This window comes from Manacus candei, unplaced genomic scaffold, assembly GCF_025592945.1.
Source record: "Manacus candei isolate 608988 ecotype Guabito, Panama unplaced genomic scaffold, ASM2559294v1 h1tg000005l, whole genome shotgun sequence".
NCBI classification, from domain to species: domain Eukaryota; kingdom Metazoa; phylum Chordata; class Aves; order Passeriformes; family Pipridae; genus Manacus; species Manacus candei.
In genome coordinates this window covers 14,925,719-14,953,492 of record NW_026138053.1, presented here as the reverse complement: position 1 = coordinate 14,953,492, position 27,774 = coordinate 14,925,719, and the positions used below count along the sequence as shown (strand labels likewise).

The 27,774-nt window shown below is 38.4% G+C and overlaps 1 long non-coding RNA gene across 1 annotated transcript; it reads left to right on the top strand.

The window, feature by feature from the left end:
* Positions 1–10,994: 10,994 nt before the first annotated feature.
* LOC127474386 (uncharacterized) lies at positions 10,995–24,654 on the top strand. The gene is made up of 3 exons (XR_007905829.1): positions 10,995–11,321; positions 14,968–15,212; positions 23,424–24,654. It is a non-coding gene; the product is annotated as an uncharacterized LOC127474386 (long non-coding RNA).
* Positions 24,655–27,774: the final 3,120 nt, after the last annotated feature.

Genomic DNA, 27,774 nt, shown 5'->3' with positions numbered 1-27,774 from the left:
AAAAGCAGCGCTCTCCTTCAGAATTTGCCTCCCTCAAGTTTCTCCCCAGTCCTCTCAGCGAAGTGTGTGTGATGTGCAGAATTTTTTGCATCTAGGAATACAGAAACCTGCTGCTGGGTCAGCTCTGAGTACAGAGAAGGCTTAGAAAAGCAGAGGTCCCACCATTTACTCAGCAGCTTATCAAGAACCACAAGCATCTCAGCTTAATTGAAATGCTGTGCTTGGGAATCCATCCTGCTCCCTTTTAAACCATGAGCAAAGCTCTCATAAGTCTCCAAAGTTTTGTTCTCCAGGTCATTCTATATATATCTAAGCAATCTCGTTTTCTGTCTCCATTGCTTTTCCTTGACAATGTCACTAATCCAGATACTGGACGAAAAGAAAAAAAAAAGTTCAATAAACAAGTAGAGAGAACTAAAAATCAGAACCCAATTACAGAGATTTTGAAAGGAAAACATATAGACCAGATATTCCCTAAGACAATTCAGCTGTGCTACACTGTTAAAGAGACAAGGCAAGCTGGTCTCATGAACTTTACCCAAAAGTTTCAACAGTATCTCTTTAAAACATTCACTGAGAGTTCAACAATTACCTGGTCCAATATTTAACCCAGTTTGACAACAGCAGGACTTGGTTTATAAGTCTCACAGTCATTGCTTGGGACGCAGATCATACATACCTGCTCCCTCCTCTTGTGTTTCAGTTTTCAGTGAGGTGGGTCTTAGATGTCCTGTTGCCCATTACCTGCTCTGCCAGGGTGGATACATAACCACCATGTGCCTTTCTCCATCCTCTGAGCTCCTCGTCCCTAAACTGTCAGAAAACAAAGAATTTTTGCCTGGTCAGAGCCAGGGAAGGTGAGCCAGCAGGTGACACCCAATGCAGCCATCTTCTGCAAGCTCTCCTCCCATGAGCGTCCTGAAAGGTACACTTGGCTATACCAGCAGATAGGCAGCAAGTCCCTTTGCTCCCCAGAAGTTAAATATAGCCATGTGGCCTTGGCAGACCCCGATGCAGTTCGATGCCTGGCACCCATTCAGACTCCAAGTATTTATAATACTTGCAGCTCCAATGATTCCCCTGGGTATTCCAGCAGTCCTTCAACCAGACAGTCTTTAAACAGCTGAAATTCTTCAGATTTGTTAAGAGGATTTTAAGGCACTTTTATATCACTAGCAATAGGCATGGCAGGGCACAGGTGCCACTGTGAGTACATGTTTTGGGGCTCATATGGCAGTGTGGTAGAGATTTCCCCAGCTCTCCCACCCTGAGACACTGTGACTCGGGCACATTTGTATGTAATAACCCAAAGGGGCCCTTCATCAAGACTATACTTCTCCATTTTAGGGCTTGTTTTCTTTCTACTTGCACTGTGTGGCTTGATTCAACACACAACCTGCTGTAATACCTCTCTCCTCCTGTTCTGACCTTATCTGGCTCCTACACTATTCATCATATGAACTTTTAACGTACTCCATCAAAAGGCAGACAAAGAAAGACACAGATTCTGCCCCAAGGAAAAATCCAGCATGGATACACGAAAGAATGAAGAGTGTCATCTCTTCAGCTGGTCTTGGAATACAACATTAGTAATTTTTCAAAGACTTTAAAAAGAGCATATTTGCACAACAGATTTCAAATGTGGTCTCAAAATTTAAACATTTTTTCACAAGAATTCATTACTCCCCTTTCGTCCACTCCTTTTTGCAAAGTAAGTTGTACAGCCCTTCAGCTCCTATCACTATTCTGTTGCCCATCCAGCAGTCATCACTCTTTATTGTTGCTCCTGTTTGACTCCATGCTTCATGTTCCTGAAAGGACACAACCATTCTTTTCTTCTCAATTTGTTAAATTAAAACATAAACATAACAAAAGGCCACAAACCTCTCCAACCACGATACTGAAGTCAATATTCAACAATGACTACTAGCTTAAGTATGTGGCATTGTTTTTCTCTAGTGGTTAGACTAACAACACAAATAGCAGACTAATTATGAAATAAAAAACTGCTTTGTTCAGTTAATAGAGCCATTAGGTGCTAAAGTAGCCACATTTAGGTTCTAGCAAGATAAAGTTATGTCATCTCACTCTATTATATTAACATATTGATTTACCACTCTAATTGCACAGCATTCTTCAGACTTCTTCTAACCCTACAGAAAAAGGCCCCCCAGATCAAGTACAGTTTTTAAGTAAGTTACAGCTCAGTCTATATAAAACATATAATATGCAGAAACAAGAGCAAAAGATGGCTCCCTGTGCAAGTTAGGTAGTTCATCAATTCAAATACATCTTATCAAAGCCTAGTTCTTACAGCAATCCCAAATGTAACAGAAAAATTCTCCATTAACAAATTTAAAGGCACGAGAGTGACATTAGGCAAATTAATAATTATCAAACAAATCTATGCCCTTTTCATTCACCTTCCTCAGTTGGTAGGTATTCACTTAACTCAGTGCGTACATCAAATTACAAGAATGACTCAGACCATCTTCAGAAAGTGTTTGCACAGTATGAACAGTGGGACTGCCAAAGACAGAGAGCTATTCTCCTCCTGCCAAATTCCTTGTCTTTTACAAAATCTACAGTATTTCCATTAAAAGTCCTGCAGTAAGAACTTCTCAGTTACTCCCCAGCATTAAACGTGCTTTCAGGATGGAAAAAAAAAAAACAAAGAAAGAAAGGAAGAAGCAAGGAAATAATCTTTTCCTCTGATCTTTACAGAAATCAGCTATTCAATGTAAAGCCCCACTTCTTTAAAATGGGCATAATGTTCTACTGTCACTAATTCTTTCTCCAGTTCACATGTTTTAATTCCCTTGAGCAAGGGGCAAAATACCACTGCCTCTTCAGCAGCAAGAGTCAGTTCAACTATTCCTGGTCCCCTACGGCTGAAGTTTTGCTCTAGAGCTGCTCTTGTACTGTGTCACTCTGAATTAACAGCCGATAGATAAGAGACTTTTCATAATGTTGAAAGATGAACCATGGTTAAACAAGGACTCAAACACTTCAGTAATTCCTCCTTTGAATGGGATGCAATAACAACTGCTCTGTCAAAAGGTCTGGTGCTGGTAATTGTATTTGGTGGCACTTATTTACATTGGTGACAAACATCGGTTTCACTTATCATGACAAATGACAGCTGCTAGTCATGGTGTTTATGGCACACAGATGCCATACTGGTAGGCACAGTATAACACAATCCAAACAGAAAAAACACATTTTGGCTTTGGGCAAAATCAGTGTGTCCCGCTAACAGAATAGATCAAGATAAGAAAACATGGCTGAGCTAATAATATACTGTGTGACAGTAGTTCCTGCTAATGCTGCCATGGCTGAACTTCTAGTCTGCTTTCTACAAGTCTGTATTAACACAGGCTTACACCTCAGAAAAAAAACCAATAGCAAGTAGCCAGAAATTTCCTTCTATGAGAAAACTTTCCTCCATTAAAAAAACCCAAACAAATATACTCCAAAAAGATTCATAAATCTGAATTTTTGTAACACTGGTTGAATTCCAGGAATTTTTGAAGTAATTGATTTTTTTTTTAAATTGGAATTTATAACCTTAAATACTGAAATGAGCAGGTACTACAAGTAAAATATTAAGGAATAACCATATTTTACACCTTTATCTGTGATTATCTATTTCAAAGTAGCCCAAAATTGCATACATATAGGCAAGAGTACACTTACAGTTACAGGACTACCACAGTACATTTCCCACTCTTGGTATTTAACTTGTGAGGACTGAGACAGGTCATCGTGCTATGTGGGGTGGCAGTTAGAGTTTGGAGGACACCTTAAAGCTGGGCTTTCTGGGCAAAGGATCACCTGAAGCTGTGCCCATCCCACAGTGCCTTTCAGCCCTGCTCTCCCACCAGCCTTACCGCTCTCTGCTCCCACACCCATCAGCACAGCTGTTCTCTAGACTGCTCTACAGAGAAGAACTGATCTGCCTTTTAACCAAAACCAGAGAGTTTTTTACCAGCTCCTGCTCCTCACCAGCCCAAGTCCATGGTAGGGCACAGCCAGCTGCAACAGTCTCAGATGCTCCATTGTCCCATAAACATTTCTGGGTTATTTCTAAAATGCTCTCAAGCACAAAGAGGGGGAAAAACATTAATATCAATTAATTTTTAGCATAATGACAGTTGTTAAAGTGGAACAAATATTTATTTTCTAACAAGTGTGTTGTTATGGAAACAGCTGCAAGACGCTGTTTGCTCCAAGGGCTGTGCCAAGGCTTAGCACTGCGAGGCACCCCAGGCTTTGGCAGCACGGCCCTGCAGCGCTGGGCTAGAGCTGGGCAGCCCTTGGCACCCAGCATCAGCAGCACCCAACTGGAGGTTTGCACATGCTGACACAGGTTGCCAGTGAAGAGAGTGGGGAAAGCAGCACTAAACCGCAGAAATTTACACTAGAGCAGTTCTGACCTACTTTGTAAGTAGCAAGCTATCTCATTAATTTGCTCAAAATAGTAGATCATTCTGTATGAAGAGATGAAAAACAAAATCCATCATTTCCACTGCAGGGAAAAATTCCAAAATGAGACAACTCATTGCTTGTCACTGCACCTGTATTTTCTTCTCCCAGGTAATAAACAGATGACCAGCAGATATTTAGTTATGTACACGTGCAACAAAAATAACTAAAACCAGCAACCCTCTGAAGCTGCACATGGGAGAGGTTGCTGCCTCCAAAGGCCCCCACTCCAGCTTAGAGCTGAGTGAAGCAGTCCTCGTCCCACACCCCACAGGATCCCCTCTCAGTGGAGGGCTGTACAGCAATATTTGGTGGCTTATAAAAGGGACGTTTATCCAGGTCTACAAGTGTTTTTCCTCTTAAAGCTTGTGTGTCCTTATAAAACTTAAATAGACTTGGTAAAAAAGCAAACAAGAAAATCCAATAAACACTAACCCTATAGCTTTCTCATTTTGCTCTTAAAAAATCATTCCTTGATCTTTTCTGTATGATTAAAAATTGGTTTGCCTCTGTAAGTGCAATTAATTTTGTTTTCAGGTTTACATTATTACTGTATCTATATATTAAACAGACGGTGTGCACACACGTGAGCATGTTCAGATAGTATTCTGATAGAAATGTAGGAGAATTCCTTTAAAAAAAAAAATCAATATTTCATTCCAATTATAAAAGAAACCAAATCTTCAAACACTGGAGTACAATGTAACTACCCTAGAGAACAGATATTTGGTTTTCTGACCAGCAGTAACAGTTCGTAATTGAACAGCTGCAGAAGAGAGGAAACAAACATACCAACAAATTACTTTTCAAGCCTATGTTCACAGAAAATTTTCTACTCTACTGTGCTTTTGATCACAACATGATAAACAGGGTTCCTCCCTCCCTTCTCTGATATCCTACAAAACAAATTAGAATGGTCCATAGAATTTTAACCTGTTATACTGCATAATCCCTCATTCACAGGAGCAAATTAGGAACACAGTACAAGTATTTCAAGAACTGAAATCTATTCACAACTGTTAAGAGTGTTAGAGCCCAAGTATTAATTCACTTATTAAATAGGTACCATCCTTTTTCAAAAATTTTTACTGTGTTCTCCTTAAAGAATGGTACCTTTTTCTTGTGGTTTGTTCTGGTTTTGATTGGTTTTTTTTAAAACTGTCTTGGTCACTATTAGCATTGTAAACAAGGTATCAGTCAAAAGGACAAGCCAAAATTTTACTCATACCTATTTTAAAAGTAGAAATCCTATTTTCATATTTTCAGACAGAATGGAAGAATACATCATAAAATATGCATTTAGTTCATATATGTGTATGTGCACCTATGTATACTGGTATAGTCTTCTACTGCTGAAGTCATAAATGTTTTAATGCATCAACTGTGTTTGTTCATTTCACATTTTCAGGCAAGGAAGAAAAAGAAGGTTCTTTACTGCAGTACAAAGAAAGATGTTCTAATACCAAAAGATGCAATTAAAATAATAGGGCCATTTATTTCAGCAGAATTTCACACATACAAGAGAAATGCTAACCCTTGGGAGAATGTTCTCAGCTCATTTAACAATATGTGTTTCCTTCAATATGAAAACTTTAGCTTTTGCATTATAACATCATTGCTAACAAGGCACATGTATATATCTCATAAGTAGATGGAAACGCGGATGTGGGAAGAATTATAACAGTTCTTTATCCATATTGCATTCATTTCAGGATATACTTGCATCTGTTTTGTACTCACCCTGGGTAGCTTTTTCCTCCACACATTTAAAATACACACTCAAGAAAGACTCTGTACTCTGAAAGCCAATAAGAAGACTAGTAAAGAACTGAGAGACCAGTCAGGGAAAAAGCTATGAAGGGAACAAAAAGGAAGAATTCGTATTCCAGTTCCAGGACTACTAAAACATTTTAAAGGGTAGCTGGTATACAGCTCTTTTCCACCAGCCAAAAAAAGCCGATCTGCTCCCAGAGCACAGTGTGGTCTGGGTTACTGCCTCAGGCAGCCAGGCGGGTCAGAGCTGTGCAGGTGCCAGCAGCTCCCTGGCTTCTGGCTACCAAAGTGAAATCTGCAACTCAGGAGACGCAGTCCTCATGGCAGGGATCTGGGCAGAGGAGTCCTGATGGCTATGAAATACAAGGGCAAAAAATTACTGGGTCATTAGAAGTTTACTTCACGTTTTTGTTTACCTGGAAAAAAATTCTAATTGGAGATGGGCTTTCCCAGGTACAACTGGTTTTATGAGTCAAAGATATTCAGGACTGGGATCTGATGCAGTGGACCATTTGTAACATCTGGGCATTTTAACGTTGGAATAAACGCATGTTATGCATTTTCCTGTTTCTACTAGCATCTAATTTTCTCCATTTGCAACAGAAAGTTCAAAATGGACCAGTCAGGTCATTAATGTGGGAAGATTTATTTTTGTAGATCACTTTCCACTGCCTGTCAGCACACAAATGTTTCCACCTAACATGAGGATAAATGTAAAACTAAGATTTGAAACACTAAATCCCTAAATGAATTTAGGCAATAATCTCAAATTACAGATACAGTCCTACAGTCAAAATGTCAAAATTATGTCCAACCAATTCAGGATGGAAACATGAATGATGTGATTAAGCATTTCATAAAGCATACATAAGGGACAGATCTCTAGGAAGAAGTTGGTCTCTGAATACTTTTTTCCTGCAATACAGTACTTGTAAGTCTAGAACTAAAACTTGCACACGCCTTGTATATTTGATTGACTCCATAAGGTTTTCATCTAAATTCAAAATATAACTGTGTTTAGATATATTTGAACATTTTATTGCATTTAGTTATGAGATATGAATTTTTCCTGAGAGAACCTAGGGCACACAACATTGCCAGATCATTCCAAACAAGTTAATTCTGAAATGGGCTTGAATCAATAACACAAAAGAGGCAGTAAAGCCAATTTTTACGGTAGTCATGGTTGCATAAAATAATATCAAGACAGTCAGATTGTAAGCTCCCTGCATCACAAATATAATTTGCAACCAACTCTAAGCATAAAGAGGAAATAGATAGGCAGAAGATATAGATAAAAACAAATGATAGATAGATAGGACAAAAGGAACAGGAGTAAAGAAAGAATGCAGAGCAGTTGCCATCCAAGACAGCATGAAAAAACAAACAAGTATGCCGTGTAAGTAATTCAAGGTAAATAGAATGCTTTTCTTTCATTTAGGCTTTAAAATTGTTATGAAAAGGCTTTCTTTTCACTCTATCTGTAAGACATAGACAGGGGATGAATGTATAAATAAGTATGTCACTGCAATACTTGGCTTTTAATGAAAATGGATTTTTAATGATCCCAAAAGCTACATTTCTCTCTGACTTGCTCCATTTCCAGACTATCAGCATGAAGTACACACAGTAAATGCACTTGTTTTCCATGTCCTTCACTAAATCCCAGGACAACCAATCGTCCAAGCACTGTAAAAACCAGAGTCACCATTATGCAGAGCAGATACAGAGAAGCTGCACGTCCTTCATTGTTTTTACTGGACTTCCAGAGCTCTGTGACACTGCTGTGCCTTCTCCCACAGCAGACCCCAGTGCGGGTTACCTTGCACTCCATATGCATAAATAAAGGCTGATGCGTGGCAATGTGCCTTCCTGTTGTTCTGCCTCAAGGACACTTGTTAAAAGTGCGCTGTTCCTCCCGCTCCCCCAAGCAGCCACATTGTGTTGAAGTGCTCCATGTGAATCTCTGAGCATACAAATACCGGAGGATTTAGTCCACAAATGAAGAAAAGTCACAAGGGGGAAAGAGGCTGATGCAATCCATATCCTTCTTGCTGTCTGAACACAAAGAATTCTTCTTTCCAAGGTCAAAGATCCCCTTTCAGTCAGCAATAAACAGAAATCGCACTGAAAAATGCATAACGTACCAGCTAGCATAAATAACATTTTTTTCCCTGTTTGTTCATGTTTAGACTTGCATTATCAGAGAATAAAGGGATATTTTCCTTACTTTATCGCCATTCATGAAGTTTTATCTACAAATATTTCTTGTGAGGTAGGTCCATAGATTGGGAAACTGTAATATCACTGCCATAAAACTAAGGTAGCATTTAAAATGGGGTGGGACTCATGTATTCACTTCATGTTCAACACTTCACAGGTAAGCTTTATGCAACATATGTTACTTGGAGAAAAAAAATCTCTATGTTTATTTCCGTGTTAGCATTTTTACTTCTTCTTTGAAATATTAGAAGACCCAGAAGGAATCCAAAACAAGAATACAGATGAAAAAGATTATGACTGTGAGGTGCCACAGAATCAGTTAACAAATGCTCCCAGAGTCAGAGGCTGCAACCTTACAAAGTGCATGATATCTGCATCCCCTAAAAAAAAAAAAAAATCCTATTTGTAGGGCACTGCCAAACTCATAGGTTTTTTTCCATTTTGTCTGCTCTCCTTACTCAGAGTGCCTGCCAATTAATATTTACCAAATGTCTCTCCCCTCTTTGTTTAAATCAGTTCAAAAACTGCACCTGTTTCATGAGACCTATGTGAGCTTCTGACAGCTGGTATTTGAGAAAAAACAAGCCAAAGTACTTAAAAATCTTAACTAACTGCATTAAACGAGAGTCAAGAAAGACAGTGCTAAGATTAGCTCAGCTAGGACAAGATATCAGCAAAGTACATGGGGGGTACCCCAGGGACACAGGAGAGAGATTTATGGTGCACAGCCTGGGAAGGATACCACACATACAGACAGGAGCACAGAAGTGCTATTGGACAAATGACAAGTTTCCAGACTCTCTGCACAGGTTCCAGGCCAGTGCATGGCCCCAGAGCAGCAAGTGCCATCTCCCCAGCTGTGTTTGGGAAGGATGTACAGGATAGGCACTGACTGCTGCCCAAGACACTGGGCCACAGCGCAGGCGCTGCACGGGGCCGCTGCAGCCAGGCAGAGACAGGTGAGGGGCATGGGCCAGACCTGCAGCCCAGTCAAGGGAAAGCAACAGCAGAGGGGGGGTAGCTCAGCAGCATCTCTATCAGCTGACTGCCCACAGCTTCGTGTCTCTTCTTTGAGTTTTCTGGTGTCTTAACAAAGATTTCCCCACCGAGCATCTGGAACATCTCTCTAATGTTCAGTTAAAGGTGAGCAGTCATGCAGTATTTATGTAGCTGTACTCCAACAAACTTAGTATCTTTGAAGCTCTGTCTCATGCCATCAAATGTGGTTGAAATTCAGCAGCAGTATTCAACAGTTACTGAGTGCTCTGGACACACCAGCATGGCCATATTCATCTCAATTCTCTAGAAAACTGGGCAAAAATACCATGCAAGAGCACCACCCAAAAAACCAGAAAGCTACAGTATTCAAAGAGAGAGCTCATTTTAAGCAATAAAATGTGGAAAGAGCTTCAAAAACCAGAAAGAGTTGCTGTAAACAACAGCAGGAGGATGCAGCCAAAGTCAAGCTACAGACAGCTAAAGTCACTTGCCAACATAAAGATTCAGTTCAAGTTTCACTTAAAGTTATCAGTGCTTCTATACAGTACAGGGGAGGAACCAGACTTGCCCTAAAAGTCTATACGAGACTGTTAGAAATTCATTTTTGCTAATACACAACTTAAAGTATTTTATACAGCACTTCTGTTGCTTCATTTCATATAGCATTTCTCCCAGATTATCTAGAAGAGGGACAATTGCAGAAGGGCAGAAAGCATCCCAAATAAGGGGGAAGACAACATCCATCTTGTCTCTAAAACACAAAGAAAAGATCACAAGTCTGTGTGTTGTGTATGCTGAGGTACTCTATCCGGGATTCTTTAAATAGAATTTGTGGAGGAAGAGACTTGCAGCTTTTTGAAGCAATTTCCTTCAATACTGCCATATTTCAAATTACTCTATTTTTTTCCTGGCAGCCATTAAGGAACTGGTGTTAATGGAGCAGATTACCAGCAATAAGACTATCCTCTATGGCATCCAGCAGAGTCCCAAGCCCATAGGAGTCTGGTGGATGTGGCCAGCTGCTGGTCCAAATCCAGGGCCTGTGACATGACCCTGAATTTTAGAGGTTCATGCCCATTTCTTCATTACTTCAAAAGTCCCTCCATGCCAGAGCACCCTTAAACAGGGTCCAGGTCACTTCTGTACCATAGCTCATACAAATTAACTTCTGACATATTGCTGTCCGGCTAAGGACACAATTCAAAGAATATATAACCTTAAAGACCTTGTCATATGTTATTTTCAACAGTGTTATTTAAATTGTATCACTTGTGTTTGTTATTAAAATTAAAATGCACCCCTTTCTCACTAATACGGTGTTTTAATAGTTATGCTCACACATTTCAAAATCCCTATTCAGTGTTAATCAACACCAAAATTCTCATGAACTTAAGCATGGGGTTAATTGCAGATGCTGACAGGTGACATGTTCTATCTGTTTTACACATATTTCAGAGAATGCAAGTTAGACAATGTTTAATCAAAGTTTAAAGTTTATTTCCACTGATCTGAACTGCTTTTGAATGTGAAAGACGAGTCAACCAAACTAAGAGAAACAAGGTACCACAGACAATACTGTCTAACTACACCTAAAGGCTGTCAGAAGTCTTAACTTTTTCTTCATCCACTACTTACGAGAAGGAATCCCTTAGGGTAAGGAACATCACTGTTTCTGCCTGGATCACATACACTCTCTTTATTCTTTCATTCTTCCAACCTTTCTCACTCTTCACATTGCCTCTAATCTCTGCTTTTCCTATCTCTTGGGTGCATTCCTGCAGCAAGGATGCAGCAAGGGTGGCTCAGCCATTGCACCAGCCGGTCACCCCTGCAACACTAGGGTAAGTGCAGCATCACTCATGTGTCATCACAGGCAAAACTCATTCTCGTTCTACTTTTGAAGTACACACAAATCATTTTCAGCCCAAAATCCAGTTTTTCTTCCCACCCTCAGAACTCTTGCTAAACTTCTAAATTAATTTCTCAAATGAATTTGTCAGCCAAGAGTGGTTTTTTCCTTCTTTATTTTTCCATATATGGATTGTTGGAGAAAGAATTATCTTCAAATGCCTACAGTTTTTAGTCCCCAACAGTTAGCTCAGTGATGACTAGTTCAGTCTTTTTGCAGTCTCTGATTATATTAAGCACAGGCATATATGCTACTGACATCCACATCCCAAATATAAAGGAATGCCAGCAATTTCAAATTAAATCAGTTTTCTTTTTTGCTAGTTAGATGTTATTACCAGTGTTCATGCACCTCTTCAGTGCCTGATCTTGGTTTAAAAAAATTTTAATATCTCCTTTTTATTTTCGAAATGCTTCTTTTCCTCCTGTTGCTGTGAACTCTTATTAAATGCTTTCAAAGCTAAACAAGGTATCAAAAAGAAAATATTTCCTCCTACCTTTCATCTATACTTGTCTTTGAAATTATGTGAATATATTGGGTGTACATTTGGGTATTTTTGAAAAAGAATATTTAGACAAAAATATGACTCGAAATTTTTCACAACCTTTAAAACATTGCTCCCATAAATATGTGTAAAACCAGTCTCATTTAAGTCCTGAAAACATGCTGCAGTACAACCTACCTAAATAACACTTTAGAGAAAATACAGATGAATATCCGGATTTCCAGCTGCAGCAAGGCAAAAGACCTCATAATCATAATTCAAGGAATCCTTACTAGTTGTTGGGGTTTTTCTAATACTTCCTTAAGAGGTTGACACAGTGCTAGTTATGTCCATAAATAAGATATTTTTATTACAATCTAACAAAAATCAAGACTGTAACAGTGATTCATTTTTTTTAATAACCTCAGTGCTTCAAGACTTCCGATCCTAATGGAGCAATCACACATCACCATTGTTTTCCAACAGAACTATTAGGTTCTGTGCTGTGCTAGTGTAATTGCAGTCTAATGGTTTACACTATCATAATAGCACTAAATATTTTACTAAGCAGTACAGTATCTAAAAAGTGATTTAAATTCTTCCAGCTTTAAGATCGTACATCCAAGATAAAAAGATCTGTTCCTTTCTCTCTGAATTGAGAGTAACAAAGGTGTCAAAATTAGTATCTTGTTTCTTCATCTTCTTAACAAATTGGTTAAAATGTAATATTAGAAGCAGAGATCAAAAATTACACCATAAAAGGACCTACTAAAATATGAAAAGTATTAAAATATTTTGAGAAATTCTAATGCTCTGATTTAGCAGACTAGCATGGTTCAAATTGTCAGATTAACAGGAGATATAGAATTACTCTGTTCAGAATCTAACTTAATTTTTTAATAATTTCAGAATTTCTGATTATTTACTTCAATAAAACTTTTAATAAACATCCCTCACCATCTAAATGTAGCATATCATAACAAATTATCTAAGCAGCTCTACATTTGTGATAAAAAAACACCAACAAAGCTGCTGAGACGGCAGCAAACCCCAGAAGTGCTTCCTTCCCAAAAAGCCACTACTCAGCTTGACCAGCTTTGCAATGACTACAAATAGTGATGTTACATGCCAGTAACCTTCTGAGGACCTAAGTGCGTAGATCATTTACATGGTCAGAACATTCTTACTCACAAAAATAACTCAATGAACTAAGTCAGACTGCTTATGTAATGAGGGACTATTAATACAAATAAGGGTTTGCTAAATCTTGCCATTAACATACAACGGTAGCCCTAAATGCATCCTAAATGCTGCCTTACTCCCTTGAACAAAGCCAAAAATATCTGTAACTCCAGAAGGGGCCCTGAAGTTAATACTAGAAGTGTTCAAAGCTTCTAAAATTGCCTAAAGTTGTAAAGATGGTACTTTCCCTTTCTAACATTGAGCAGGTCCTTAACCAAGCTTTGCTCAGGCACAGAAGCATCTCTCCAGCAGCAAACACTCCCACAGGGCTCAATATCTCCACTACACTAAAAAAAAAAGAAGGAAAAAAAAAAAAAACCAAAAACATTTTCTAAGGGAAAATATTACTTAAACCAAACTTCTCCAATAAAGCATCAATTTTTCCAAAGAACACCGAAACTACACTTTGGGCTTTTGTTCTCATTTAAATTAGGAAGTATTTCTTAAAAATACAGATGCAAAACAACAGAGTAGAAAATACGTTTTCTAAAGATCTCTGAAAGGATTTATTGAGGCAGTATAGAGACCTAACCTATTACTCTTAGATAATTACCTTACCCAGTATTCTAATTTCATGGAGAAGTTTAATTTTAATTTACAGTTTAATTGTCCTACTTAAGGTAAGCCTGTCACCTGTGTCACTTTGTGTCTCATAATTGTAATCCTCATTTAATTATTTACTTCGAGGGAGCATTTTAATTATGGATATTACTATGTGTCTAAAGTAACTTATACTCAAGGGTAGTGAAAATTTATACAGTAGAGTGCTCACCTAATTTCCACTGGCCATAACTCTCTGTGCATGTCTCAGCTGCAGAGGCTACTTACGAGACCGCTGAGCGATGTTCTTTTCCCTCTCTGGACCAGACCCCATCTGGGATGCCTGAAAATAGGCAGGACCACCAGTGCACAAATGGGTTGGATTAAGATTAGCAATGACTGCAAGGCTCCCAGCTCAAATATAAATGAGACGGTAACAACTTCTCAACATCTACATTTGGCCCTGCGAATAATCTCTGGACAGAGGAGCAGGCATATGGTATTGGCTCCAGGGTGAGGCCAACACTGTGCCTCATTTCTGTGGTGATCTGTGATGGAGGTGCAGTGGTCAAGAGAGAGGAACAGAGCATGAGGCTTCCTCTGATTTATTTCTTCAGATTTGAGCAATATGTCAATTATGGGTTTTCCTAAGATAGAGTCTGGCTATCAGATTTTTTTTTCCCAAGAGCCATCAGCTGACCAATATTCTAGGAAATTATATCTTTGCAAACTAGCTATATTTTTAGCTTCCCAGGTATCCTATGGCAGCAAGCTCCATCATTTAATCTATCGCATTAAAAAAAAAAAAAAAAAAAAAAAAAACCACCCCATAAAATACACTGTTTGTGTTTGCTTTAAATCTGCCTAATTTGTGGGTTTCTGTGCTATCACTGGGTCATCTTTCCAATAATTTTAACTTCCAAAGTAGACATTTCATCATCATATGAGTGGCACTATGCAACTTTCTTGCTCTACCCCAAGCAATATTTTTCATTGCTTGGAGCCCAGATCAGCAACTTAAAAAGCTGAAAATATTTTAAATTTTAACACATTTGGCACAATCGGAACCATTTCTATGCAGACATGCCCAGTCAGAAGGGATGGTAAGGGATATCCTGCCCCCAGGCTAGCCAGCAGTGAGTAGGGCTCTCTGACTGGGGCCTCCTGTTCAACATAGAGAAAATATGCGCCAGAGTGGAAAAAAAGCAGCCCAGATCCTGAAGAAGTCCTTTGTTTACCATTAAAACACTTCCAGCATTTCCTGTCTCCCTGATTTACTGTTTACTTCTCCTGGCTCACATGTCTTGCTTAGTGCCCAGAGAGCCAAGCAGCCCCACGGGCAGTCAGGGGTGCTTCAAATTGGGATCTTTGCCTCTTGGAGAAGCTGCTTCTGCAAACTCCCTCCTACACAGGACGAGACACCCAAGTACTGCTTCCCTACGAGGAGACAAGATGAGTGCTGGTGGGATTTCTGAAGGACACAGCTCTCCAGCACATGCAGCAGTGCAGGAAAAGAGTCATTGGGCACATGGGAACCACGGGCCACCTGCTTCTGAGGTAAGTGCCTCTCACACTAGTCACAATAGCCACTTCATTACTAACAACCTCCAGATCTTCACAAGATGCTTATCTTTTTTAATAAACAGAAACAGCTACTGAAGGTTTTGTTTAGCTTTTTTCTTTTTAACATTGGGGTAAAACCCAAAGAGCTACAGATGTATTCTTTAGTATCTACCTTTCTTTAGTGATGGATTTCTTTTGATGAGCAGTGTCATTACATACACTTTTTATCATCTAGATTGATCCATTTTATTCAACAACATAGAAAAATCTTCCTTATTCTCTTCCTAAAGAAATAGCCTTCAACCTACAATTTGTCTGCTGCCTCTTACAGTATCCTGAGCACAGCCATGGCCCCTAAAAACTGAGGGCATTCAGCACCTTCCAGTATGGAGTATATCACATTTCCCATCTGAAATTGCTTACCTCATCAGTCACTAGGGGCCCAGTTTGGAAGTCATTAAAAATAATGAGAATGCTGGCACTTCTCCCAGCAATAATGGCATTGGATTCTGTGTTGCTTTTCTACTTTCAGACATTTGTATATATCCACAAATCATTTAACTCTTATCTCTGTACTAGCTTTAATGAAACTAATGGCTGCTGAAACTGTGTGGTATTTATTCTACTTTCTATTTAAATAAGTTTCTGAGCACTCCATCATAAAACGACACAAACACTTACACAGCATATCGCATCACGAAAGCCCCAAAGTGTTTATCAGGATCACTATATCCATCACTAAAATGCACGCACTTCTCAGTCAATAAACACTTCAGCTCACAATAAAGTCACAAGAGAGTTTTCAGAAGGAAATCTGAAGAGCAACAAATCCAATTTGTCCAAAACAAATTTAGAACCAGTACAGTGGGTAGAGTCTCACAGGGTCTTGCGTTTTCGTCTCCATCTGTATCTACTGAAGCCTTTTTCCTCCTAGCACCATGCAAAAAATCTAACTCCATATTAACTCACTCAGTAACATCATCACTCCTGCAGGGTCCATATCCTACAAGCTTTGACAAGATAATGAGCCCTCAGGAATATGCTGCAGGGCATCACGAAATGCAGCTTTAAAGAGTTTCAGCTGATTGTTGGGAAATCCATATTAACGCATATGAAAACCTTAAAACATTCACCCTTAATATTCAAGGTCTAGCTTAGGGCTAATGTAAAATTTCTCACTGCTACGCCTTTCCTGATAAGAGTATGCATGATTTACATGCTTTGAAATAAATAAGAAGAATATAAATATGAAAAAAAAAACTTCCTTAGATATATGTGTTTAATTGCTCTAGGTATATGTTGGAACTGTACACTAAAAACAGACCTGTCATGAGGACAAACTCAAAAGTCAGAGACCCAGCACTTCTGGACAGGAAGTGTGATATTTCAGGCTCTTGGAAATTAATCACAGTATATAATGTGACACATACATTTTCACATCATCTGCTCACAGATGAGATATGTCTAAGATGCAAGGGACTTGAACTCCAGTCATCCTGGAAATCCATCCACACCATGAAAAATCCAGAAACCCTGGGCTGCTGCTGAAAGCTCTATCTTCTTACCAAAATCAGTAGAGCTTAGTATGACTAAACTGACTAACTAGGTGGGAGCATAAAAAAAAGGCAGGTACAAGTCAAATAGTAATAATTCTAACCAATAATAAAACCACAAGTACCAGATTTAATAAAAAAAGTTCTCCAAATGCTTCATAAGGTGAATTTTAAAGATGTTTTGATGTTATTAACAGTATATGTGAAAATCTGAAGAAGAATATTACCCCTGTATAAAGGTTAGTCTAAAAACCTATTTTGTAAGGAGAACGTACCACTCAGTTATTAAAAATATATTTTAAGACTGTTAAATGTTTAATACCTTTAAAAAGTGTTTTCTTTGCATTTATTTTTAAGTGGTGGATAAGGTCTGTTTTCAGAACACATATTGCTTAATGTATCCATTATTGCTGTAGAACCTTTAATATAAAAATATTTTAGATCATGTTACAAATACTTCACAAAGCCACACAAAAAGAAATTGCCCAGCCATCCCTAGCAGTAAACAGAATATCATGAGTTCAGCTTCTTTCATCTATTAGACCCAGGAATGAAATGACAGCAAACTAGCTTTGAGATTAACCTATAAATTATCTACCAAATATCACCCACAGAACTACTGGTGCAAGCTACACAATTTAAGCAAGAGGTGCGAATGTTCAGCATCATAAGTGGTCTCACCATTTTAAGACACGAGAAAATCCTTGCACAGTTCAAATAGGAAGTGAAGAACAATGTAAAAATTGATTTGAGGATAATATAGAGCAGTGAAGACAAATAAATAGTTTATTCTAATAGGAATACGTTTTTAGAACATTTGGGGAAATTTTATATTCTATTTTCTCCTACAGTAAATGGCAAAATTAGGATAATAGTTTTCAGATACCTAGAGCTTCCCTGTGGCTCATTATCCAATTAATTGATATGAGTAAATCAGCTAAATCAAGCTAAATGACAGCTAGTTACTCCACAAAAAGTAAAATTATATCAGAATAAGGAGCTTTCAGATAATTTAGTCAGTGCAGAGGTCTTTTCTTTAGAACCTTAGAAACACATTAAAAGACATTTCTATTTTCACTTTCAGAAAAAAAAAATTAAAAAAAGGATGACAAGTAGTCCGTATTCAGAAACTCACTGAGAAGATTACACGTGTTACAGTAGCAGTGGAGAGTTTCATTGCAAAAGCAAGACAAGATTTTTTCATATAGACCCTATTCCATTAAATGGATGCAATAAGATCTCCCATACCTATTATCTCACATGACCCTCTTCTATCTTTCCCAAGGAAAGAGAAGATATCTTGGTGCCTCTGTTCTTCCATCCCCTCTTACCACTGTACCTGCTGGCCCCATTTGAAAGCATCCTGCCATACACAGTGCTTCTCTTTACACTGAGACAGGAATGACACACAGGACAGCTCAAGGAATCTTGTTAGTCCCTTACAAAATTAGATGGGATAACTGCTTCTTTAAAGTCTTGTAAGAATCCTGTCTTGGTTTTGTGCAAATGTAGGATAGTACAGGGAATGGCACAGGACTTAAAATACACAGTTAAACAAGTCAGGGAGAATGGAGTCTTTCATTTTAGTGGTGTTTTGTTTTCCATCCTCCTTCCTGCCACTTCAGACAATGACAGCTCAGGTGGACAATACAAACAGATGGGACATTTCTATTCAGCTTACTTCTTCATCATTTTGCTTTGGGTTTGGTTTTTTTGTTTGTTTGTTTTGTTTGTTTTTATTGTTGTTGTTTTACAGGCATCAGAATTAGAATTTTGCCCAAGATACTGCCTGTGTCAAACAGTCCATGTCACTCAGTGATTCTGAGCTCCAGCTATTCACTGATGGTTTCAAGTTGGTCCTGAATTACAGCTGAGGAAGCTGGGGCTGTTTAGCCTAGAGAAAAGGAGGCCGAGGGGAGATCATATCACTCTCTAAAACTACCTGAAAGGAGGCTGAAGTGAGGTGGAGGGTCACTCTCTTTTCGCAGGTAACAAGCAATAGGATGAAAGGAAATGGCCTCAAGTTGTGCCAGAACGGGAGTTAGATTTCTTCACCAAAAGGATTGTCAACCATGGGAAGAGGCTGCCCAGGGAAGTAGTTCTGTCACCATCCCTGGAGGGATTTAAAAGACGTGTAGATGTGACACTTAGGGACGTGGTTTAGTGGTGGCCTTGGTGGTGTTGGGTTAATGGTTGGACTCAATAATCTTAGAGGACACCTCCAACTTTAATGATTCTATCTTCCCAAAATATTACACACCAGTAGAAAAAGCCAAGCCTTTGATTTTTGCAACCAAATGTTAGCTAAGGAAGTGTTTAACCCTGAAGACCTTGTCAGAAAATTAGTTCAGAGCCTTTGCACAATTTAATCTTGTAGTTGCCATTTATCACACTGCTACCATATCAAGTAATCTGGCCAACAAAACTGTCTGATACTTAGGAGTGAAGAATTGAGAAGGATAATGTTCTGCAGGAAAGCAGGTCTATCCAACATTTTACAATGCTAAAAATACCCTTGGGACTTGTTCTGATACCTTGTAATTACGCACACATATCCTGATTTATGGTCCATGTCTCCCATGTCTCTAGCTTAAAGTAGTATGCACTCTGCTTCATATCTTGCCCTATTTATGTGTAAAACACTCAAGTCAGTACTGTCATAAAAGAGAAGACAGGCTCATTGCACATGTTACTATCGATTTCATATGAGCATGGGCATAATCTAATGATCCTTTTCAACTAAGGATAAATATGCACAATCTAGCCTTAAACATATTCAGTGTCAGATCATTTCAACTGCTGCCTTTGAGAAATGTGCCTGTGATGTTAAAAATCTCTGCTGCCCAGCCTCCTTCTTAAGATCGTGGAGAGTGTGGCAAAGGAGACAAAGACATACAGACTGGAAAAGGGATAAGAATAGTTGGCACCTCTGTAGCAAGAAACAACTTCTTCAGGCTAAACTTGTGAATTCATGCTCCACTTCCCCCTATCTCCACATGACGCTGCTCTCTCGTTGGGCAGCTACAGTAATTAACAAAGAGAAGAGAATCCAGCTTGTCCAAGTGAGCACTAGCAAAGAGAGAGGTGGTTGATATCAAAATAGATAGGTATTATAATTGTGACAATTACTGAAAGCATCCTAACTAACAACTATATACTGGTCCATTTCAAAAGAAGAAAGGATAACCTGGCTTAGACGAAGGGATCTGATCTCCATCTCCCAAGCTGGCTCTGCAACCCTCACACAACCACTGGCATGTGGCTGAAATCCTCTCTGGCTGGAAATGGAAAGCAAAAGAGTCACCATTCAGTTGTTAGTGAGTTGTTTATTTTGTTGGTTTGAGTTTGGGGTTTTTTTTTAATTTTCCACCAGTTTCAAAATAAAACCACACATGCAGATTTAATGTTGTAATCTGTTTCTCTCTACATACTACCTGTCAATCTTTAAAATAGGAAATGTGGTAAGTGCAATGGAGTGGTCTGAGCCACTGCCTGTAAAAGGAAGAGCTAGAATTTACAAATGGTAACAAGGGATACAAAGGGAGAAGGGTTTTCAAATAACTGTAGCTGGGGTATTAAACATTTGATTACGTTTTGGGGGGTTTTTGACACATCTTCAATTTGTTTTATAGTTGTATACATATTTAGTTACACTTTTAGACAGCACAAAAGAAGAAGCTATTGCAGTGTTCTTAAAATAGTTTTGAGCAGGAATCTGCAAGGTTTAGGTCCAGTTTATCCATGAAATAAGTCCATGGTTTTGGACTAATTTTTCAAAAGCAATTTAACTTGTAAGCTGAATTCAAGCCTTATTTCATTCCACAACACAGTTTCAATTTCCTGTTTGCCAGTTCTGACATCTCTGTACCCATTTTCTTATTGTATGGAGACAATTAAAATTGTACTAATAATAAACTTGCAATATTACCAGTCACTGCAACATAATTAGCAATTCCCAGAGAAGGTTACAACCAAAACCTGAAAGGTACAAAATAATATTATTTTCATTCATTTATTTTTGTATTCAACTACATCCATTATGCATCATTTATGCTCTTCCCCGTGGTGGTTCCACTAAGCTTTCTTACATTATGATAGAGCTATTTTTTTCCAATTTGAATACAAGTAAGTTTTCCATCTTCATTCTGGAATTGGTGCATGAAGATGTGGATCAAACGAATATTTTCCCCCATATATGCAGAAGCCACAAAATTTATGGAAAAGGACCACCCCAGGAAAGGCTAAAGAGTTCTCAAGCTTTTTCAGCAAGTTCACATAGACAGACATGCAGTCAATTTTATGAACAACCTAACCAAATAAAACCAATTGACACTTGTATTTAATAACCTCTTTTTGAAACAGTCTAATCTGCATACATTTCACTTTCCACATTTTAAACATTTTAAAAGATCAAATTAGAAGGTTTGCTTTTCCTGACCATTTTTATGCATTATTTATGTTTCAGCATCCACATTTATTAGCTCTTTTTCCTTTTTTTTTTTAAAGTATCTGCATTTCTTCCAAAATAAGATAATTTTTCTTGGAACCCCACTAACTTTTTTATAATGTTCCCTATTCCAGAGGGTTTATATATTTAAAAAAGTAAGGGCTCTGTTGCACCATCATACGTCAGATGTAGCCTAGAAATAGTTTTATCCATCCAAATTCAATTAGGTGCTGTGACAGTAAGGAGCAAAACTAGAATTCTTAAGACACAATCCAACATTTTAATGGCAATCAATACCCTCTTACTCAATGTGGGAGCTCTCTGATTATTATTAATCTTGATGAATTAGAAGCTGAACACTGGACAGGGTGAAGGACTGAAGCAAACCATGCCTCTGTTGACAGTGTACTGAACTGAATGAACTGAGTGCAGAAAAACAGGAGTGGACCTATTTAGTTTTAATTATCTCAGTGTGACTAGACCATGGAAATAAAGTTCTCATCAACACGCTGCCAATACAGATTGATAAACAATTACTTCTTTTAAAAATAAATTAATAAAAAATTAGAGGACAGAAAGAGAGAAAATATTCATAAAAACAGACGAGAATTTAATTCTCTGGGTTTTGTGCAATTTTCTTATGAAATTCCCATCAGAAGAAAAGAAATTAACAAAAAAATTTCTTGAACTACAAGCTTACATGGAAGCAAGGAGATATCACAGAAATTATTGCTCACATAAATGATTTAAAAACTTTGTGCATCTGAAAATGCACCTGCAGAAAAAGAAAGGTAGAAGCAACCTTAAGCAATCCAAGGTTATAGCACACAACTACTTAAAAATAACTGATGAAAGTTTCTACAGCAAATAGAAGACCCAAAATAAGCTACCACCATGTTAAGAACTATTATTTCTACAGTGATATTCTATAGGTAAAATCAAAATAACAAAGAGCCTTGATTCAGAAAATAGAGACTGTGCTTTCTAGCCATCTGGATCCACAGAGGTATTTAATACTGCTAAGAATTTGGATCTAACACAGAAACCACATGGACAAAAGAGAGAAGGATGGACATAAGGGAGTCATTTAGCCTCAACAGCCCAAAACTGTCAGGAGTCTACCATTTTTAGCTTGCAAGATAGAGCACATATTTAGCATCTGAAAAGTCTGGATTTTTTAATAATCACCAGACTCAAACTTAATGTGCAGAGGATACAGCCTCTTTGTAAGGCATTCAATAACATCATACTTGATCGAATAAGAAGGACCATTTAGACTTTACACATTGAGCAATGGCTCATCTACAAAATATCAGTGTACAGAAAAAGCAAAGGAACACAGTACAAAAGGATATCCAGTCCTTCTGATAAGACTTTAAAGCAATATATAATATACCCTGGATTAATATCATATTAATAGCTGTGGCAAACTCATACCATTCCCATTTCAATAGCCTGAGCCAAATAGGGAATGCATCTATCTTCGCAGTAATTCTACTTTTTAAGTGTTACATTGAATCAGGTCAAGCAGAACCCAAGATACTTTATTTCAAGCTTATTTCAATGGTTAGAGCAGCAATTTGAATAGAAAGCGAGAGTGGTACTGTTCTCTGTATTTTAAACTATTTTAATAGTTTAAATAAATGAAAGTTATTGAAACTGGTTTCCAGAAACGAACTTGAATCATGCACAAATGTGCTGTTTCAATACAGAATAAGATCAGCAGTGCAGAAATGAATTACATTAAAAAGCAAAAATATGCTAAATCAGACAAAGATTTAAAACTCCAATACATCAAAGGTGATTCTCCAGTAGCATATGTTTCCACCCAGAATACACCTATTGCACACAGAAAGTAAGAAATGAAAAGAAATGCTAATCCAAGCAACAATGCAGCTTCACAGAAGCAGTGAAGTGACACGAGGGCTTCAGTCAGGTCCTTAAAAGTAGGCACTAGGGCAAAATGAGATATAGCAGGATGGAAAAGGACTAGGTGAGTGACTCAGACAAGCAAGGGTTCACACCTTCATCTCTACCCTGCTGCCTGTGCTCCACAAAACAGATGCCTTTAGTAGCACTAGAGTACATGTAGGAAAAATATATTTGAGAAATTAAGGTACTAGAGGTTACATGGTACTACTTCAAAGCATGATGGTTCCAAGATTGTTCTCTCATTCTCATTCTCTCTTCTATTTCTTTTTATAGATGCAGACCCAAGAAGGAAAGACCTTGCTGACTGAAGCAGTTTCTCTACTGAGATATGCTACTGGCATAGTGCTGGCAAAATGATACTAAATTAAAATAGAAAGCTTAGCAGTTATCTTCACTTAAATACAAAAGCACACTCATACTCCACTCACAGTGAAAGAGCACATAAACAGAAAATAAAACTATACATAACAGCAATTTCTTCTTTAGCTGCAACAGTAATGTTCATGCAGTTATTGTCTAGTGTTCCCAGGCCATACTAGCTCATCTTTATGTGGGAGTAATAGGAAGAGCTGATAAACCAAGCCCTCTTCTGTCATGCACACCCAGCAGTTGCTCAGAAACAGCCTGAGGACCTGTAGAGCCTCTAGGCAGTGCCCACTGTCCCACACCATGCAGCAGAGCCACAATAAATCACTGGAGAGCACATGCCTACAGTAAACATTGGCCACAGATCCACTGTAAATTCCAGTATTAGGTACCCATATTTTATATTTCAAAACAGAACTTTTAATTCTCAAAACCTACATCAACTAACCCTGGAGATGCTAAGCTTTTCATCACAAGAGCAAGGTAGGTCCCAAAATATCCACATCCAGCAGGCATGTCCGGAAACACCTCAGCTCCAGCATGTCTAAGAAATTCACATCTTCGAGGCCTGATCTTCATCTGGAACTGCAGTTTCTCCCCCTAACATCCTGCCCAAGACCATCAGTCCCACAGGTAAGAAGTATTTTTACCTAGACAGCCTCCACACAAAAATGCAGCAGTAAAAACTTTCCTCAAAATCAGTTATTATCATTGCCATGACAGAGGTGGTGTATCCTGAACTCTTCCAAACAACTCTTCTTAGCTAGTATGTACAGAAATCAGTTACCTATTCCAGGAAAGCAGAATGACCTTAAAAGATGGGGCAAGAACCAAATGACCAGACATTGCAACTACATTCTGACTGTAAAGTCCTCTTACAAACCTATGCCTAACTTCATTGGCAGCCCTCTTTGTGTCTGGAGTAAAGGAAAGGGGAACAATTATACTATCTCAAATCATAGTTATTGTTTCAATGATTGCATTAACATTCTCCAAGCATAAACAGCCCACAAAACATCTGAGGCAGACATCTAATGATGGATTTTCCCAACAGAGAAAGCAATTCCTCTAAGCAATAAAACAGTCTGTGAGAAATCCTGCAGTCATAAATCTAGTATTTCTCATTACAAAATTTACATCAGCCATGAAGTGATTACTTCTAAAATTACAAACCCTTGTGGGCAGAAATATTAGTGGGTTACCAATTGCCATTCTCATGAGTCAAGAGAAAAGCAGTCCAAGTCATAACAGTCCTGTAAAAAACAAAATATCAAAAGAATTAATATCCTTATTATAGACAGAAAGTTTAGGGCATCCACATAACAAGCATCTAGACATCAAAGTACAAAGGCCAGCAGTAAGTTCCCATGGAAACTTTCAAAATTTACACAGGAATATCCAGATGACACAGCTTTGTCACAACTTTTCAACACATCCTTCACAAAAGCAGTGCTCAGACCCCTCAACCCTCCCCAGCGGATCCCACATACATGCATGGAATACGCAGAAAGAAGGGAGATGAAGAGAGAGAAGAGGGGGTGCATCCAAGGCCTTCCACTCTCGCAGAGCATGGGCAGTAACTTCATTTCCCAAGGGGAAAGGCAGCACCTAACCCAGCTGGTTTCCACCCTCTGTGTCAGGTGCTGAGGCACACAGGATGTTTAGCACCCAGGCAAGTCCCATTCTGAGGTAGAGTGGTGAGGGAGTAAGTGGGGTCATGTGTGAACAAGTTTTGCCCAGCTATCTTGATGCTTGAACTTATCTCAGGACTCGTCAGGGAGCTGACATGACCCTCACTTTGAGGATCACTGTCCCATAAAAATGGTTTGGCTCCTCCTTTTCTTCTTGCACCCTTCTCTTCCCCAGACACTACAACCTAGTAGCAGCCTAAGGAGTTCTAGGGACCACTAGGGATTAAATCAAACACATTTTAGTAGAAAAAGCATGTCCTCCAACACCTCTCTTGGGAAGAGATGAGTGTTACAGATTCCTTGAGGAAAGCTAAGACATTGCAACAAGCACCTTAAATGCAGGATTGATGACACAGTGAATATAATCAGAAATAAAATAAAATCTATTTAGCTCATCTATACTCATGGTTCACATACATTAAGAGACTTTTTTAGTTTAACTTCAGAGAAAGCAGAGGAGAACCCTTTTTCAAGCAGATATACTCAACTCTAAAATACATTCCCACACAACCAGATAAACATAGCATATTATATTGGTTTTGATTGCTCGCAGAAATTGAGGGAAAGGGGAAATGGAAGAAAAGGGGAAAAGGGAACTACAACCAAAAGTAAAGTAAGAATCGTGACATTTTTCCTCCACTTAACAAGGCAACTGCTCCAGTGACAGGCACAAGACTAACCTTGATCACGTACCATGGGAGATGAAACTTTGCTGTGAAGTGCTGGCACCATCCATTGCTGTTACGTTCGGCTATTTCGCTGGTAAGAGGAAACCCAGGAAGGAGTAAAGAGGCCACCTCAGCTCCCAAGCAGCAGTAGCAGAGCAGTGATTCCAATTCACAGTCACAGGTGAGGGATAAGGGAGGTAAGGTGAGATGCTCAGTTGATTACAAGTCAGGTCCCAGGCAAGCGCAAGCCGCTTTCAGCAACTGGATCAATTAGGAGGTTGCTCCTCAGCATGCTGAATAACCAGGTTCTGAAACTGGCTGTTCTGTCTGAAGACCCTGAGAGCTTGACTGAGACCAGCCTGAACACAGACAGGGGTAGCCTCAGCTCACCACAGTCGTATGAATAGTTCTTAGTATTTTATTTTTACTGCGAGTCTGACCATTGGCTGTTGTGTTACTTGCCTTGCACAGCATGGTGCAAAATTTACTACAAGCAACATAACAGTAGCAAAAAAAGCCTGTAAATACATGCTTGCAAAAGAAATTAAGTTTTATTACAAACAAAAACACACTAAAAGAATACATTCACACAATTTATTATGTCATCTTCACCATACCCTGTGCATTTAATTTTAACTCTTCAGGGAGTAGCCTGCTTACATACTCCATGCTTACGAGAAAACTATTTCTCAACTATTTTTATTTCTTACCCATCAAATGAAAAAATATTCAACATGCTTATGTTTTCTTCTCTAATAACATATTTGGAATTTACAGGATGTTAAAATGATAACCCAGCATGGCATTAGCTTTTTGATCTTTGATCTATTGGTGTCATTTTAGTAGATGATAATCATTTACCAGCTCAAAATACTGGCCTAGTAAAAAACACACTTCACTGCTCCCATAATGCATTTTTACAGTTAAATATTTACTTCCTGTCTATTTTCTGTTTCACTAGATGCTCACATAGTGAATTGCTCATGTATCAGGTTCTAAATCCACTATTACCCATGGTGTCCTTAGTTCACAATTTATTACAAAAATGCATTTTCTTCAAAAGAAAGCTCCAAACATTTAGAGACGGGTAAAAGTTATTATGTATATTATGTATAAGTTAGCTTCAGGTCTCATATTCGAAAAACATTATCAGTCAGATTTGTTTTAATCTGGGGCTGAGATCTGCTGACAAGCACAGAGGGGCAAGTCCTCCCATTCTTCCTGCTGGGAGAGATGCTTTACTCCTTATGTGGTCAGCCACTTGCAGAAGAGATAATCCAGATACTGTTAAACTCCATAGAAAGTTTTTCCTGTTATTTCCTTATTACTATTAGGTGATTCTGAAACATATTTTATTACAACTCCAAACCAGAAGATCTCTATTTTTGTACAGAGCAAATGTATCTTCAGCAGTAGCCAAGATCCTTTGCTTACACTGATAATCCAAAAGGACACCACCCATGATTAAGATCAGTCATCTCCACAAGAGACTGCTTTTTGCTTTTAAAAAGATCCTTAAAGATGAAAAATCATTTTTTATATTAAAGTTAAAACACTTCATCTTGAAACTGTCAAAATGAAAACTTCCAATTTCCTGGATTGTTTATTAAAAATCTCAAAATAGTTTCCTGTTTTTCAAAGCCTGATCTGGCAGGGAAAGAACTAAGAAACAAAGCTGTTCAGTAGATTAGACCATGGTTCTTGTACATTCCCACTTCTTCCCCACTCTGATTAAAAATAAATACAAGTATTCTTGTATTATTGGGAACATACTTTCAAACATGTGGCCAAAACACCACTCCACTCCAAATTTTTCAAAATTCCTTTTGAATATTTTCATTGCAGACTTTAATAAAGAATTGAGATTGATATTAAACTATCAAAGTTAATTAGGGCAAT